Below are 17,848 nucleotides of genomic sequence, written 5' to 3'. Positions count from 1 at the left end.
TCTTAAGAGGGGAAAAATATGTCAATCACACTTTGCCTTTGACACAAGGAAATTCCTTGAAACTGAGAATGGAGAGTAGAAGGGAGGGAGAATGTCTCCTGATGTGGGTGGCCAGGAAACCGGGGGCCAGAAAAGCATGAGAGGAGAGAGGGAGAAAGAGACAGAGAGGGAAAAAAACACAAGATTGAATTCTAATCAAAATGCTATGAGGCGTTCACACCAGGCCTTGAGAGAATATTAACAAGGTTACCCGAGGGGGGGCCTTTAGCCCCAGGAATTATTAGTGAATATGGAATTATATTTGCACAAACATTACCAGATGCAAGGAGCTAAATGTCCTACAGATGTGGAAGGAGCAGCGTATGTTCCAAATAGGCAGCAGCTTTATTTGTTTTACCCTTCTTATAAGAGGCTGGGTAGCACGTTTCTGAGGGGTTACATTTCTGGAATCACCACCCTACCACTAGGCCCCCATTTTTCTGCCGCAGCTTGCACCAGCTTCAAAAGTATCTCAGCCCAGGACCACATAAAGTGAAACAGGTTTGACAAACTTACCAGCTTACCTCTACCACCTCCAGGTATCATAATGCACTAAGGATCCTGGTGCTTCAAGAAGGGATTTTCTGAAAGATGAAAGAGTTCAGAGTCAGGTAAATCACGGTGATTTCAAAGAGGAGTTGTGAACTCAAATGTAACCAGCTGATGTTGGTGGGGGTAGGGGAAAACCCAGAAAAATTCAGGAAAAACAGTTTCCTTCTGATATGCCACCATAACATCCTCAAGACTCAGTTTAATCTAGATTCACCACTGCTGAAGGAGACATATCTCTGTGTTTAGACAAGTTGTTGCCTTTCAGCTTCTCCTGAATTTGTAACCCCAAATCTCTACCACCATCTTGATCACTTTGAGTAATATTTGCCAGTATGAGGAACAGAACTGTTCAGCACACTCATATGGCACATGGAGGTGTTTGACCATGAAGCTAATGGCACAAGACCCTTCCAAGGCCCTGGTAGGAGCTCTACACTGTGTGGACATGGGTATGTTTTTGTAAAGTTCACAAAATTAAAGTATTTAACACTAATTTGTTAATTGGTAACTGCCTTCCCCTCTGCCATACCTGCCTTTGTGTAGGTTGGCTTTGGAGTTGAGTTGAAGATACAGTTAGCTTGAATGGCATGGGGTGTATTATGTAATTTATATCACTTTTGTGTATAGTTGATGCTAGTCACTAGATTGTAGGAATGGATTTCAACACTCATATCATCATCTGTTCACTTAGTGAGCTGGAGACTCAGGGTGCATCATGCTGCGATATGAGTGCATTCTGCAATGCCCAGCCCTGAGAATAGGAAGACAGAAGAGGAGAAACAAGAGTTGAAATGTACAGAGCAGAAACTAGCCCATGAAAGATTACCTACATTTTACAACTCTTTCATGAAAAGCCTTGATAGAACTTTTCCCAAATTTGCCAACAATTATAAATTTTTGCATGACATTATAAGCAAGTTGTGATGCTTTAAAAAATTGTTGTAAACTATCAATAATAAAAAACAAATTTTGATCAACTATATTAGAGGAAAGTTAAAATATGTTTTTTTTCCTATATATATTACAGAATTTTGGTCACATGAAGAGGCCATCAGAATATACAGCATATATATATATATCTGTAATGCATATGTGTACACACACACAAAACAGGTATTTCAGGTAGCTAATAAAACATCATGTTGTTTTCCTGGATTTTGTGATGTTTGTAGTATTTGTCAGTTTCTTATGTTTTTTTAAAGTGATTTCTTTTCTTATTCTAAGTAAATATTTGCTTTAGTATCTAATTTTATAATTAGACTTGCATATTCTTTTTCTTAAAGAAAGCCTCCAATATTGTATAAGCTTTAGACCCAATATAACCTAAATTTGCTTCTGGTGCTATGCACCATGTAAACAACCATTTTTTTCTTATTTCACTCATCAACTTATAAGGTTGGTCTTGATGATAGTATTTTAGAATAGAGGAACCCAAGATGTTTAGTCATGGTTTCTAAATGGATTTGAATTCAGGGTCTTTTCTATGCCCAAGGAAGTAGATTAGTCCCAGCCCTAACTGTATTCCCTTACCCCCACCAGAGGGCATGCTGAGTTCTAACGTGATCTTTCTGTGCTCAATCTAGTTTTGTTTTGTTTTGTTTTTTTCAATCTTTTTATTTAAATTCAATTTGCCAATGTAATGTATAGCTCCCAGTGCTCATCTCATCAAGTGCTCTCCTTAGTGCCCATCACCCAGTTACCCCAACACCCCCTCCCCTTCTGAAACCCTTTGTTTGTTTCCCAGAGTTAGGAGTCTCTCATGGTTTGTCCTCCTTTCTAATTTTTCCCCACTCAGTTTCTAGTTTGGTTTAAAAGGCTTCCTCTGAAACCCTTTCATCTCCCACTCTAACCCATCTGCCCCCTGAACTACCTCATTGTTAATAGATCTGAAAGATCTCACTGCCAGAAAACTTTCCTTCTGTTCCTCTCCATTACTATGAAATGTGCCCTGTGGATCTCTTGGTCAACACCTTGTGATGTTTGACAATTTTTTGGTGGTGTTTACACTCCATAAAAAGAAACAGGAAAGATATTTCAATTCATCTGGGTGGAAGGACAAGTATACTGTCTCTCAAATCTTACTTTTTTCATTAGAATTCAAAACACACCTCCTCCAGGAAGCTTATCACTTTAATTTCAGGCAGCAAAATCCCCATGCAATCCTCTCAAAGTCCTTTTATAACTTGCTACTGGTTATTCACAACTAAATGGGATGTGTTTGCTTATATTCTCTTTCTTATAGAAAACTCAAGATTAGGGACGCCTGTGTGGCTCAGTGGTTGAGTGTCTGCCTTCAGCTCAAGGCATGATCCCTGGGGTCTGGGATTGAGTCCTGCATCAGATTCCCTGCATGGAGCCTGCTTCTTCCTCTGCCTGTGTCTCTGCTTCTCTCTGTGTCTTTCATGAATAAATAAATAAAATCTTAAAAAAAAAAGAAAAGAAAAGAAAAGAAAACTTAAGATTAGCAATGCCTTACAATCTTTACTACTTAAACTTAAATGCATATTTGGACTCCAAAATTTTTGTGGGAACTCAGTAAAAGGTTCATATTATATGAAAGGAAGTGAAGTCTGTTTTTTTCTCCAGTACACCTCGGGTATCGATCATGTTGCTTCCAAAATGAAAAATATGCAAGTTCGTTTTGTGTAAAAACAGAAAACCTCACTTCTGTGGTGAAACAAAAGCTCATCAGATGCTTGGCTTGGTTCCCCCAAATTCTAATGCATGGCTTTAACTCTTTCAGTGGGTAATAGTGGCTAACAAAAATGCTTCAGTTTCTCTATCTGTGAAATAAGAATTGTGCTATTTCTTTCCCATTTACTTTACAAAAGTCTCATGGGGAACAAGAGTTAAATGATTAATGACTTAAAGCCCTTAGGCAAACACGAAATGCTTAATAAAAATAATCCCTCATTGCTACAGTGATAGGCACCAGTGACCTGATGCTAAACCTTGACAGAAATGGAAGGCAATTCAGATAAACTTTGGGCCCCGGCCATGAATATGGGCTTCTTTTCCCTTGGTGATGGCAATCTGGGCTCATGTTCCTTGATTTCCTCCACTGACCAGACTCTGCTTATGGCCCCACCAGGCTGAAGCTCAACCCCCAAGTTATATGAAATCTAGCTTCCTCATTACAGAGGAGCAACATGTAGAAGACCATAAAATGCACTATTGTGAGGTCAAAATAATTATATCCTCCCCCTTTCAGGAAGAATATGCCTGCTCAGCCCATACCACATTATTTAGAAAACTATTTGAGATCAAAAATCCATTTTTCATTGAGTTTAGGCCCTTCCTAAGAGTAGCCCTTGCGTAACTCTGGAAAGAGTCTCTGAGTGAACGTTTCCTGTCATGACTGAAAGAACTGGAGTGTGCTTGAGGAGTAAGTATATCTCTATTGGCAGAAATTGTAAGGTTGTTTTAAAAGAAAACAAGGATTCTGGCATATGTTTAGTTTACTGTGTTTATTGAACATAATCTGTTCCTGGTTTTCAGGTATAATAAAGTCACATGAAATCATCCTGGACTCAAATCTGATCCATGAGTAGATTCCAAAATCTCAAGGTGCAGGCTTCCTCAACCTATTCTGTAGCACATTGGACTGTCTTGTCCTAAAGTGGCTTTTTAAAAATCCTCTTCTTTAAGAGAATGAAAGAAAATAAGAGAGTTCCTCTTAGAGAAAAGAACCACTAAGCTTTGTCATCTTTCATGAAGCAGAGGACAAAGCAGTACAAAGAGCTAGGACTTTGGAATCAGTCAGACCTGTGTTTAGACTCTCAATGGTATCAGTTACTAGCTGTGGGACCTTGAACAAGATAAATCTTCCTTGAACCATTTCCTTGCTTATAAAGAGGGACAAATCTCTAATTCATAGAGCAATAGTGAAGACTAAATTAGATATTGTATAACATGCCTGGGAGAACACCTAATTTACAGTAGACAGTTAATATATAAAAGCTAATCATAATCATAAGAATGAAAATAATATATTCCTGGACTACCCATATATCAACAAACGGCCTTGAGTATCAATATGCTGGGTGCTATGGGAAAGAAAATACAATGATTTACACAAAATGAAACTTACTCCCAAAGATCTGACCATTTAGTTTCATTTTTGAAAATGTTGGTAGAATTATGTCTGCATATATTCTCTGCTTTTGCTTAAAATATATGCCAATCATAGTATAGGTTCTTTAATTGTTCAGGTTATAACTGCTATACCACAATACACTTACTCCTCCGAAATACTGCATACCATAAAATTGCATGTTCAAATGAAAGGGAAATGGAGAAAAAACATATCCAACTTTGTAACCAGAGCACTAACAAAAACAGTAATTATGAAGTGGGAGATAAGCCCAGGAAAGCAGATCAGCTGGAGGCTGCCTCAGGGGAAATTTAAAATGCATTTAAAAAAAAATAATGTGTGATTTCTGTTTCTGGTGGAGATGATGTACCAGAGACTAGATTTATCAAAAATAAAAGACTGGACAAATGTATGAAATAATGGCTCTCAAGACTATTGGAAATAAGCAGTAAAGGCCAATGGTCTGGGAAAAAGAACAAGGTGAACCCTAGGCTTGCCTAGCTTACTGCTTGAAGAGACTTTACGGACAGTGACATACAGAGAAGTACTTGGTGGTCTCCCTGACTTGAGGATATGGAGCTGGGCATCCAAGTAAGCCAATGTGCCTAGAATTCTCATCATAGAGAACCAGAGATGAGAAAATTGCGGAAGACCTGAGATCTGCAGTGGGTGCCCTTCATGGTTTTAGTCCATAACTGATCAGTCATGTGAGTAGGGAAACTACCCGAGATTACAGAACGACCAACTTTATAGGATAAGAACAAGCTGTCCCAGGGTTCATACAGTACCAGAACAGTAGCCATTCCCATTACTCAGAGTAGAAAAACCTCATGACTCATGAGGCTGAGGTTAGTAATAAGAAGGTTCCTACCTCAGCAGTGGGGAAAAACTAACCCTGGGTTAAATATTGTTCTGGTCCCACCAAACACACCTAAAAGGAAGACCTGAAGGTATCAAACTGCTTGTAGATAATTTAGCTATAATCCAGAAAAAAGTTTTATAATACTTTTAATAATATAAAAATATCCACTATCTCATAAGATAAAATTCATAGTGTTGGGCATTTAATAAAAAATGACCAGGCATGTCAAGAATTGCTAAAATAAAACCCATAATGAGGAGGGGTAAAAAACAATTAAAAAATACCCCCAAATGACCTAGATGGTAGCATTACTAAATAAAGACAGTAAAACTGTAATGATATATGCATTCCATGTGTTCAAAAAACTAGAATATTGAACATCTTAAAAAAGATATGAAAGGTTTTTTTAATTGAACTTCTACAGGTGATAATAAACATGTCTGAAAAGAAAACTGCATTGGATGGGATTAACAGCAGATGAAACATCATGGAAGGAAAGATGAGTGAATGTGGAGACACAGAAATAGGAACTATCCAAATTTATGCACAAAAGATTAAAAAGAAGAAGAAGAATAAGAAAGAAATGTTATTGAACCATGGGACAACTTTAAGCAGCCAAGTATGTGTGAAATTGGAGCTATGAAAGGAAAGTGGGGTGGAGGGAGGTACAAAATATTTGAAAAACAAATGTCTGAAGTATTTTCAAATTTGGTAAAAAAATATAAATCCATAGTTCTGAAAAACTCAATGGATTTCAAGCACGAGAAATATGAAGGAAAAGACCCTAATTATAATCAAATTACTTAAAACTTGTAATAAAGGGAAAATCTTAGAAGAAGCCCAAGCCAGATGACACTTTATGCACAGAGATATAGCAGTAAGGATGATACTGAGTTTTGTCAGATGTTATGCAAGTGAGATGCTATTGTAGAACAACTTAAAGTATTCACAGAAAACAAATTTAAAGATAATCTACAGGTGATCATCTCAATAGACAGAGGAAAAAGCATTTGACAAACTTCAAAATCCAGTTTTGATTTTTGAAAAAAGTCTCAGCAAACTAAGAATAGAAGAAAACTTTCTCAACTTGATAAATAGCATCTACAAAGAAATCTATAGCTGAAGTTATACTTAATGGTGAAAGACTAAATGCTTTTCCTTCAAAATCAGTAATAAGTCAAAGATGTCTGCTGGACTACTTCTACTGAACATTACACTGGTTCTGGCTAGTACAATAGGAAGAAAAAGAAATAAATGATGTCCAATTGGGAAGAAAGATGTAAAATTGTCTTTATTCATGGATGACATTGTCTATGCAGAAAATCCTAGGGAAGTTACAAAAAAGCTACTAAAACAAATTAGTAAGTTTAGCAAGGTTGGAAGACACGAGATCAATATAAAAAATAAAATCGCATTTCTTTGTACCAACAACAATTAGAAATTTTAAAATACCATTTACAATAGCATCAAAAATGTGAAATAGGGGTAAATCCAACAAAAGATGTTTAATATTTGTATACTGCAAACTACAAAATATTACTGAGAGAAACTTGAAAATACCTAAGTAAATGGAGCAATATACTGCATTCATGGATCAGAAGTTCCAAAATTGTCAACATGGTAGTTCTCTCCAAATTGATAGATTCCGTGTTTTCCCAATCAGAATAGCCCCAGGTTTTTTTTTGCAGAATTTGACAAGATGATTTGAAAATTTATATGAAATTGACAAGGCTCTAGAATACTTAAAACACTTTGAAAAGGCAGGACAAAGTTGGAGTACTTAACACTACCTGACTTCAAGACATACTGATAAGCCATGGTGATCAAGACATTATAGTATTGGTGTCAAGGACGACAAATAGATCTATGGAACAGAATAGAGAGGCCAGAGATGGATCCATACACATATAGTCTATTTATTTTATTTTAAAGATTTATTTGTTAGAGAGAGAGAGAGAAAGAGAGAGAGTCGGGGTGGGGACAGAGGGGGAAAGAATCCTCAAGTAGACTCCCTGTCTGATTGAGATCATGACCTGAGCTGAAATCGATAGTCAGCCGTTTAACCAGCTGAGTCACCCAGGTGCCCTATGTATAGTTCCCTGATTTTTGACCAAGGTGCAAAGGCAACTAAGAACAGAAAAGATGGTCTTTCCATAAATAGTGCTGGCACAATGTTATATTCATATGCAAAGAAATTAACTTTGATCCATACTCAAAAAGATACTAAAATTAACTCAATATAGACCACACATCAAAATGTGAGACTTAAAATTATAAAACAACATGAAATTATTTATTTGTTGAACCATTTGATGTAAGTTACAGTATCATGACATTTCAACTCTGAGTACTTTAGCATATATCTGAAAAATTAAATGATTATATTATCTTTACATATTACTGCTATTACACCAGTAGAGTTAACACTGCTATAATATTACCTAATATAGAATCCATACTCAGATTTTCTCAGTTATCCCAAAAATATCCTTTCCTTGTTATCCTTTTTTCAATCCAGGATCAAACCAAGGTTTATGACTGCATTTAGCTTCCATGTCTCTTTATCTCCCATATTCTCAAATAGTCCACTCTCCCAAGTCTTTAAGCACTTTTATGATATTGACATTTTTCAAAAGCCCATCCCAGTAGTCTTGAAGGATATTTAACAATCTGGATTCTCATATAGGTTCCTCAAAATTTGATATAATTTAAATATTTTGGACAGGTATACTACATAAGTGTTGTACACTATCCTGCTGTATCACAGCAGCTATACTTAATGTCATTTGTCTAAGTTTAATCACTTGGTTGAGTGGCATATGCTGAATTTATTAATTGTAAAGCTATCTTTTCTCTTTGCAATTAATAAGCAATCTATGATGTAGTATTTTGAGATATATGTATACTGTGCTTTCAAATAACAGTTCACCATTGACGATCTTTTCTTTTTAGTCTTTTATTTTTTAATTGAGATATAATTGATATATAACATTATATTTGTTTTGGGTGTACAACATAATGATTCAACATACGTATATATTGTGAAATAATTCCCATAATAAGTCTAGTTAAGAACCACTATTGATCTTTATCTGCATCATTTATTGCATTGGTGGTTGGAAAATGGTAAATTTGTAATTTTATCATCCTTTCTGTATATATTAGTTGGCATTCTTCTGTAAAGAAGAGCTTTCCTCCCTCCTCCTGCCTTGCTTTTTAAATTTGTTTTTAGTATCACTATGGTCATAGGAACTTTAAAAAATTCAAAGTGTTATATGTCATCATAATATATAATGTGGGCAGCCCAGGTGGCTCAGCGGTTTAGCGCCGCCTTCAGCCCAGGGCCTGATCCTGGAGACCTGGGATCGAGTCCCATGTTGGGGACTCCCTGTGTGGAGCCTGCTTCTCCCTCTGCCTGTGTCTCTGCCTCTCTCTCTCTCTCTCTCTCTCTCTCTCTCTGTGTGTGTCTCGTACAAATGAATAAATAAATAAAATCTTTAAAAAATAATATATAATGTAATATATTATTAATGTATGATATGTTATTATATGATATATATGTTAATATATATTATTCTTTGGGATGCTCAAATTGTCTCAAATGTGGCCATTGGCAGCTTCTTCAGGACTGTTTCTGTGCCCTTTAGACATGCCTTTTTTAGTCTTTGAACACTCTTGATTTAATTTCTGATACTATATATTTTGGGTTCATCTTGTGCTTCCCCTGCTCTAAACTTAGAACTGGCCATGTGCTCAGGGAGCCGTGTCATTTTTAGTAAAGAATAGTATTTAGAAAGCAACACCTAATATTCAGGTGCACCCACTGCTACCGACACAGAGTTCATAATGGTGTCCTCGAATATCAGTGTCCTTCCTTGCCTTTCCCCATTGTATATTTATCTTAAACAGGAAGAACTCGAGTTCCTAAGTATCTCAATATATTTTTGCTTTTGCTCTATCCTACAACACAAATAAAGTAATTTCAGTACTCCAATATCAATCCTAACAACAAACTTAAATTCTAGAGTTTGTTACAGGTCTTTTGATCCGTAGAATATATTCCATTCAGATTACTTTGTCCAAAAGTTACCTTAATTCTGTTAACCTGCATGGTTATATTATCAGTTTGACAAACGGTTAGGTTTATTTTTTTCTGTTTGTATTCACTTTCAGGGTTTGCTTCTTTTAGTCTTTTCAATTTAATTTATTTTTGAATTTGTAAAACATTTACATAATTCAAAAATTCAAACTACATAAAAAGATAGACACGGGGATACCATGCCCCCTCCCCATCTTATCTAGCTCATTACCTGTCCCTTATCTCCACCCACACAGGTTACTGGTGGGTAGCCTATCATTTTGGATTTGTCCTTCCTGTGTTTATTTTTTACAAAAATATTTTTATTTCTCCTTCTAACACAAAAGTTAACATATTACAGAAACTCTGTTGCACTTGTTTTTTTTTTTTTTCTTTTACTTAAGAGTATACCTGGAAATCATTTCATATCAGGTCACAGAGGTCTTCCTCACTGTCCTTTATAGCTGCATCATACCCCACTGTGTGGCTATACCATAGTTGACTAGTCTCCAGTGGAAGGGAATTAAGTTATTTCCATTTTTATTGCTCTCATAAATATTATCACAATGAAAAATTTTAATTATGTTGTTTCCCTTTTATGTGTCCAAGACTGTATTAGTTTGCTAGGGCTACCATAACAAAATACTATAGACTGAGTAGCTTAAACAACAGAAATTTATTTTTTCACAGTTCTAGAGACTAGTAATCCAAAATCAGGGTGCCAGCAAGTTTAGTTTCTTCTGAGGCCTCTCTCCTTGGCTTGCATATGGTTACCCTCTTGCCGTATGCTCATGTGGTCTTTCCTTTTATTGTGTATTGTCCATGTCCAAATCTCCCTTCTTATAAGGGCACCAGTCATTTTGGATTAGGGTGCACACATACAACCTCATTTTGCCTTAATTACTTCTTTAAAGGTCCTATCTGCAAACACAATCACATTCTGGAGTACTGAGCATAAAGACTTCAACGTATGAATTTGGGAGGGGACACAATTCAGCCCATCACCAAGAATAAGTGCCAGAATTGTCAAATTCCACTTCTCTGGGTTTATACAATTCTACATGACCATTAGCGATTAAGCACTTATTTTTAAATTTCTTAAAATACAGCAGAAAGAACTACTGCTTAGCAGCAGGCACACTAAGAGTTTTTCCTTTCGCACTGAAGGCTATAGTTTTAATCCTTCTATTCCTGCTGTGCTTGCCCAGGATAATCATGTTTGAGTTCCACAAATTCCATTTTATGTTGACATTATTTTCCTGTTTACTCTTTGCATCTGAAATAGTGAATGTTATGGAAACATCTTTTGTCTTTAAAGTCCACCAGACAGGACTTTACATTCTTGTGACTCAGATTTTTCCCCCTTGAATCTGGATATTGTTTTGCAAAGAATTCCTGCCCAGAAAAACTTCTCTACAGTAATGATTCTGAGGGTGGGATACTAAAGAAAATGTCTACACATGGGCATAGATCCAAGTTTTCCAGTCTGTGTGAAAAAAAGAGGAATTGAGCACACTCTATTCCAGAAGAATTTAAAACGAGAAGTGCAGATTGTATTGTCGTTAGGGTGTAAGAGAGGAGAATGAAGTGCAGTAATTGACCATTGTACCTTGCAGGGTAGGTGTATCCTGTAAAAATCAATTCTTATTCTAGGGGTATGATCTCATGGGGGAGATAGTAACATTGTTAGAGATTTATAGCTATCTCTAGCCTCCTGCATCTTGTTACCACAGGGTTACTTCCCCAGTGCTCATCCATAGGTAGGCAGCCAATAAGGCATATTCCTTTCCCCTCTATGAGCCTGCCTTATCAGAGCTCTGTCTCTAACTACCCCCTCCTGTGGTCCTCTTTTGATGAATGGTCTCGCGTTCTGGGATATAATTTGCAAGTAGAATCTTATTCCCCAGTTACAAACAAGTAATCTAAATCTCTTTAATCTTTTTTAATTACAAAAGGAAACATCATTATATCATGTTTACATAGTACAGACGTCTGCGAAAGCAAAAAGTGAAAGTCTCTCCCTGAACCCAGGGGTAACAAATTTCGAGCCATGGAAACAGTTGGGAAACACACTCTCATGCATTGTTGCTGAGTGTATACATTGGTTAATAAGTTGGAGGCTAAATTAGGAGATAATTATCAAGATGTAAATACATGTAATCTCAGAATTAGCCATCCCACTTTTAGAAGTTTACCCTGCAGATACTAGATTTATTTTCTTATGTGCACAAGTATATATTTACAAAGGTGTTCACTGAAGTGTTGTTTGCAATAGTAATGATTGAAAAACAATCCAAATGTCAACCAAAAAGAGATTGTATAAACAAATAATGATACTTTCATTCGTGGAATACTATGAAGCTTGCAATTTTCTTTTAAACTGAAGTATAGGGACTCCTGGGTGGCTCAGCAGTTGAGCACCTGCCTTCAGCCCAGGGCGTGATCTTGGGGTCCTGGGATCGAGTCCCACATCAGGCTCTGCATGGAGTCTGCTTCTCTCTTTGTCTATGTCTCTGCCTCTCTCTGTGTGTGTGTGTCTCATGAATAAATAAATAAAATCTTAGAAATAAAATAAAATAAACTGAAGTTTAGATGTTTACTGATATGTAAAGAGGTTTAAGACACAATAAGGGAAAAACACCAAGTTGTAGAACCTGTACAAAGGAAAGCATGTGGCTGTTTGTAACATCTTTGTAATATGCATAGACTTCTTCAGGAGGGATGCAAAACCAATGGTTAACAGTGTTTCTTTTGGCAGTGGAGTCTAGGGGTGAGATATTGAAGAACAGAACATTTACTTCTTATTTTTGTATTTTTCTTTGTATTTTGATTTTTTTAGTTACCATGTACATGTATTCCTTATAAATTAGGACTGGAACAAAAATAGATACATAGACCAATGGAACCAGAAATAAACCCACACTTATATGGTCAACTAATCCACAACAAAGGAAGCAAGAATATACAATGTTAAAAAGACAGTCTCTTCAACAAATGGTCCTGGGAAAACTGGACAGCATCATGGAAAAGAATGGAATTGGACACTTTCTTATGTTATACACAAAAACAAACTCAAAATGGATTAAAGATCTAAATGTGAGACCTGAAACCATAACACAGAAGAACACGTAGGCAGTGATTTCTTTGATGTCAGGCATAGAAACATTTTTTTAGATAAGTTTCCTAAGGCAAGGGAAACAAGAGCAAAAGTAAGTTATTGGGACCACACCAAAACATAAGTTTTTGCAAAGTGAAGAAAATAATCCACAAAACAAAAGGCAACCTGGGAAAAGATTATTTGCGAATGCCGTATCAAATAAGGGGCTAATATTCAAAATATAGAGAGAGCTCATACAACTCAACACTAAAAAAATAAGACAACAACAACAACAAAACCAAATAATCCAAATAAAATGGGCAGAGGACCTGAATAGACATTTACCCAAAGAAGCTATCCAGATGGCCAACAGACACATGAAAAGATGCTCAAAGTCATCATTAGGGAAATGCAAACTAAAACCAATAATATATCACGTTATGTCTGTTAGAATGGCTAAAAATAAAAAACACAGGAAATAAGTGTTGGTGAGGATGTGGAGAAAAAGGAACTCTAGTGCACTGTTGGTGGGGGTGTGAACTGGTGCAGCCATTGTGGAACAGTATGACGATTCCTCAAAAAGTCAAAAATATAAATACCATATGATCCAATAATTCCACTCCTGGGTATTTACCCAAAGAAAATGAGAACAGTAACTTAAAAAGATCTGTGCACCCCTATGTTTATTGCAGCATTATTTATAATCGCCAAGATAGGGAAGCAACCAAGTGTCCATCCATAGATGAATGGACAAATGTGGTGTGTATGAAATATTACTCAGAATGAAATCTTGCCATTTGCTACAACATGGATGGACCTAGATAGAGAGTATAATGCTAAGTGAAATAAGTCAGTCAGAGAAAGAAAAATACCATATGATTTCACTCATATGTGGGATTTAATTTAAAAAACAACTGAACAAAGAAAAAAAGAGACAAAAAGTAGACTCCTATATACAGAGAACAAACTTATCAGAGGGGAGATGAGTGGGGGGATGGGCAAAGTAGATAAGAGGATAAAGAATACACTTATCTTGAACACTGAGAAGGGTATAGAATTGTTGAATCATTTTATTGTACACCTGAAACTAATGTAACATTGTATGTTAATTATATTTCAATAAAAAAAGTAGCAGGAGAAAAAAATATGTAACTCACTTCTATAGCTCTTCCGGGGGAGAAAGTCGAAAAGCAAAGAAAAAAAATCTTAAATAGTATTTCAAATAAACAACTTCCATGTTCTTGGACATAACTCCTACTTATAGTTCCCTGTGAAGTAAATCATAATGCATTTGTTTTCCACTGTCCCCTGAAAATTTTCTTTTTTCTATGTCCTTCCTTTTCAGTAGCCATTCTACATCATGGAAGAGAATGGTTGAATTTTGTCTAAGGTAGAGTCGAACTGGAAGGGAAAAGAAAAGCAAATTGGGCTTTGTCTTACATAGTTTCTCATTGTGTTTAATAATTCACACTTCACAGTGTGAATTGTTCTAGTAATTCTTGATTTTTTTCAAATAAGTACCAGTCAAGTATTCCCCAGTAACAAAGTAACTAAGCATCCACATTTTCCAAATGTAATGCAATTTTGATATAGGAAAACTATTTCCTGGTCTCCAGGATTTAGAAAGTGAACATGTAACAATTAGGAATGCTAGTATCGGGCAGCCTGGGTAGCTCAGCGGTTTAGCGCCGCCCTCAGCCCAGGGCCTGATCCTGGGGTTCCTGGATCGAGTCCCACGTCAGGCTCCCTGCATGGAGCCTGCTTCTCCCTCTACCTGTGTCTCTGCCTTTCTCTCTCTCCTCTCTCTCTCTCTCTGTCTCATGAATAAATAAATAAAATCTTAAAAAAAAAAAAAAAAAAAAAAGGAATGCTACTATCATTGTCCGGGAGGCAGATGTTCTGCACTTCTCCATGCCAAGTGCCTCACTTCAAATTTCTTGCTGTTTTCCTTTTTGCTTAAGCGTTTCTTGGTGAGGCACTAGAACTCACTAGACTAAGGTTTCATGAAATGATATCTGACCATCCTGGACCTACAAAATCTTCACAGACCCACAGAAAGAAAAGTATCGGCTAACTGTCGTAGCTGGCCAAGATGAAAATCAGACATTGGGAACACGGGATGGCAGGGCCACCAGTACTGTATTGTGAAAATTCACAGCTGTATCTCAGAGTTGCAGCATATGATGGTTGGCCATGTCATTCCACAGTACTGACATTTTCTAAAAGTATGGCATATGTAAATTAAAATGAAATGAATACTTAATTTCGATTTTAGAATATTTGGAAGTATTTTGCAATTCCCCTGGAGAGCTGCAGGCTCCTTGGACTGTTGCGAAGCCAGGGCTAGCAATCCCTGCCAGAGAAGACAACTGGCATTAACTGCTTCTGAGAAGTCAGGAATGGTATGGCACCAGGATGTGTCACTGTCACTTGTTTGATCTGAATTTTAAAAATTAATAAACAGCTGACTTCCCTGAGTAGGTACCCCAACAGTGTTATTGTTCCAAGATTTCTGGAAACTGTATCACCAATTAAATAAAAGCAAGGCTTTCCTTGCTTTCCCTCACCATCCCTTACCAAATCCAGCAACGGAAAGCCATCTGCGCCCTGGCTAACCCCAGAACAGCCGAATACTCTGTGCAACAACTAACTACTCCTCCTACCATTCCTGAGTTCCATCCAAACACTGATGTCTGCTTAAGTCTGCAAGTGACTGAGTGCATAGGCAGTTTCTGCTGCAGTTGTGGGAAGGCAAAACTAACATCTGCAACCCACTTCAGAGTTTTCAAAGCATTTTTCCCTCATCTATCCTGTGCTCTTTCTCATACACAACCACAAGTAAAAGGGCAACTCAAATATGGTTTTTGTTATGTATTCAACCTGCATCCCTGCTCAACCTGTCAAATCAGGCTGAAATGTCATTGGTGAGTATTTATTTGAGAATTGTCAAACACTTTTTTGCTTAGAAATTGTTGTGCCCAAGATTGTGAATCTGAGAAACCACCAAGGAGCCGATACCGATGCAAGCGCACGAGGGTTTATTAGCAAGCTCCAGCTTGGATCCAAATATACCCGACACAGGAGCAGGGACTTGGACCCCGAAGTGGGTTACAGCTGGGTTTTTTATAGGCTGGTCTAGGGGATTTTCAGAAGGGGTGGAGGAATTTCTCAAGTTCTGTTTACATTCTGATATGGAGCTTTCAAGGGCATTGAGCTCTGCTCTCATTCTAATATGGGACTTTCTACCACGGGCGTGGGCTCTGTTGTCTTTCTGATATGGGATTCCCTGATGAGGACATTGAGGACATTCTGCAGTTTTTCCAGTAAAGTTCAGCTCTTATTCACAGGGGCCTAAGACGGCTGTACTTGTGCTAATGCTAAACTTTAGGTGGAATGGCCTTAATTTTTCTTGGCCTCCACAGAAATAATCAATTAAAACTGAAAATCATCTTCCAGCCTTTCAAAATGAGAGTTTGGCTTCAGGTTTCAAAATTTGCCCAAACTAGTGCTTACATTGTAGATTGCCCGATTCAATGAAGTGACTATTTATTAAGCACTATCTGTGTGCAGAGTGTGTCCCAGGCAACCGCAAGCAAGACTGGTTGCTGCTCTAGCAGGATTTGAGGGGTGCGTGGAGAACACAGGCAGGAGACCGGATAGGGTACGAGAGACCTTGTAAAATATGGGAACATGGGGTGCCAAGGGAGTACCAGGAGGGGTGCTAACCACATTTCGGAGAACATGTCTCGTGTGGCTTAAAAATAGATAACCATCACATCTTTACAGTATGTTAAGGAGAAACATACTGTTTGAATTACAGAAAGTGGTGTGAAAGCATCCTGTCTGGGGAAGGCAGATGAAAGCATGCATATTTGCCCCTTGGCTTTGTCTGTGTTTGTCAGAAGCCCCTCCCTTATCTCATCATGGCCTTGACTCCTCATGAGCTATACAGGATATTGGCTCTAAATAGATTCCTGGGAAAGGTCTGAAAATGCTGTGTCATGCCAGGGCGTGGGACACAGTGAGTAAAGGGACCAGGGGCAGACACTAGGACTAGGGGAAAGGGCATCCACAGAACAGCTGGCTCTGGTTAGCAAAATAGCCAAGGCCAGGGCCAGGCAAGCCCAAAGGACCCAAACCATGGTAACAGACCACTCCACTGAGATGTTAGTTTTGGGATTCTCTCCTCGCCATCCCCTCCTCACCAATACTGTCTTCCAGGCAGGGTTAGATGTCCCCTCTGAGCCTCCGGCAAGCTCTGACTCCTCCCTAGTGCCACTTGCTTTCAGGAGGGGCAATCCTCTTTTCACTTGTCACCCCTAATAAGCTCTAAGTGTGTGTAGTTCAGGAATTTTCTTTTATGTCCGGAGTCTGCCATAATGCCTGGTACAGAGTAACTCTCAAAAAATATTTGTTTCTATTTTTAAATTAAAAAAAAAAAAAACATTGGAAATCCTCAAAGTAAAACATATGCACACACTTCATTCCACTGCTTTTTAAAAAGTGACATAAAGATGTAAATGTTCCCCTTTCATTTCCTTCCTTTTTCCTTTGCTAAAAGGGATATATCAATATATACGATAAACATTGGTTGGGCCCATTAATAAATGAGTGAACATTTAATTAATAATACTAATCAAGTCAAAGAAGCCAAGAAGGATCAGCTCCCCATCTCAAGATTCTTAAATTCATTACATCTGCACAATGCCTTCTGCCGTGGTTCTGGGCAGTAGGAGGTAGGTATCACTGGAGCCCATCATTCTGTCTACCATGGAGCCCATGGGGCAGAGAGAGAGAAGATCTAAGTATTTACAGAGAGAGAGAAGATCTAAGTATTTACTAGTCCGGACTCTCCTTCTAAGGAGCAGTTCAACCTCACTCACTCTCCTTCGGATCTTAGCTTCCTTATCTGTAAACTGGTGAAACTCATTCAACAAGTATGTTACTAACCATCTGCATTCTAAGGTTTAGAGATACAGAATAAAACAAAGTTCTCTGCACCTGTGATGCTTACATTCTAGAGGAGGAGCAAATAAATTAGCATATGTTAGATGGTGATAAGTGTTGAGGACTGGTGAGGAAACCAGTATGTCCCAGGCAGAGCAAGATAAGGGGAAGGCAATGGGG

The sequence above is a fragment of the Canis lupus genome, chromosome 17 (assembly GCF_003254725.2).
Source record: "Canis lupus dingo isolate Sandy chromosome 17, ASM325472v2, whole genome shotgun sequence".
Taxonomy (NCBI): domain Eukaryota; kingdom Metazoa; phylum Chordata; class Mammalia; order Carnivora; family Canidae; genus Canis; species Canis lupus.
The sequence above is the reverse complement of the archived record's forward strand: the minus strand, read 5'-3'. Positions refer to the sequence as shown.